This window comes from Nematolebias whitei, chromosome 17 (assembly GCF_014905685.2).
Source record: "Nematolebias whitei isolate Nwh7 chromosome 17, NemWhi1, whole genome shotgun sequence".
In the NCBI taxonomy this organism is placed as follows: domain Eukaryota; kingdom Metazoa; phylum Chordata; class Actinopteri; order Cyprinodontiformes; family Rivulidae; genus Nematolebias; species Nematolebias whitei.
Genome location: NC_056514.1, coordinates 7,763,870 through 7,764,896, shown reverse-complemented (window position 1 = coordinate 7,764,896; position 1,027 = coordinate 7,763,870). Strand labels below are relative to the sequence as shown.

General features: G+C 43.2%; 1 pseudogene; it reads left to right on the top strand.

Annotated features, from left to right (window-relative positions):
• Positions 1–1,027, top strand: part of LOC119424105 — a 24,412-nt pseudogene that overhangs the window by 250 nt on the left and 23,135 nt on the right.

The following is a 1,027-nucleotide window of genomic DNA, read 5'->3' as shown; positions in this document are numbered from 1 at the left end:
AGACTCCTGTCCAGCCAGCAGCCACCAACTTGCAGGGAACACAGACTTCTGTCCGCTCAGAAGACATAGTTACATGTGAAATGTGCAATCTGCGCCTGAGAAAAAAGAATCTTCGTATTCATTTGAAAAGAAAACACCAGGAAAATGTGGAGCTGATTTCAGAAAAACGACATTTAAGGAGTCAGTGTGTGGATGCCAAAAAAGGTGTTTTTGCTGTGGAGAAATCCTTTTATGGTCCATCAAAACCTATTCATGTAATAAAAAACACCTGGTCACAATTTCACAGATCAGAATGTGAGCTCGACAGGTGTAATGTGAATGCACAGTTTGCAAAGCGAAGCGGGATTTTGCCTTTTGAGTGCGAACACGTTCAATCATTACGCTTTTGTCCACGCGCCACAGACTCAGAAGGACCTCTGTCTGAATGTACCCTCGACATCCTGGTTGACAATTTATGGTTGAGTCTTCAAAGAAAAGAAGAACTTTTGAAAAAACAGCAGGAGGCGCTATCAAATAATGCGCCATTTTCAGTTCTTCTTTTTGTCGGTGAGACAGACAAAACTTTTCACGTGTCTGTCTTTGAACCTAAAACGGCATTTTTCAGCAGACTTGGAAGGGTTACTGTCACTTATGACAAACAAAATAATACCTGGCATTGTGCATGTACAGTGGGCAAAAGATCTTGTACGCACAAGGCCACAGCAAAGTGGCATCTCTTTGAAAAAATGCCGGACATGTTCAAAGCGGCAGTAAATTCAGAGGAGGACGTTGTGTGCGCGACAACAACAGTATCAGAATGTCAGGAAGAAAGTGGTTCCATCACTGATGAAGCAGCAGAGAGGATAATCAAGTACTTGATTTACCAGAAGAAAATACCTGTTGACCTTCCTGACACTCTTATCATCACCAGTAGAGACGCCAAAGCTCTCAATGGGTTCCCCAAACATCTGATCCCATCAGAGACAAAATGCACAGAATGTGGACAGCACGCCAGTCTTAGTGACCCTCAGTTGGTATCTTCCACAGC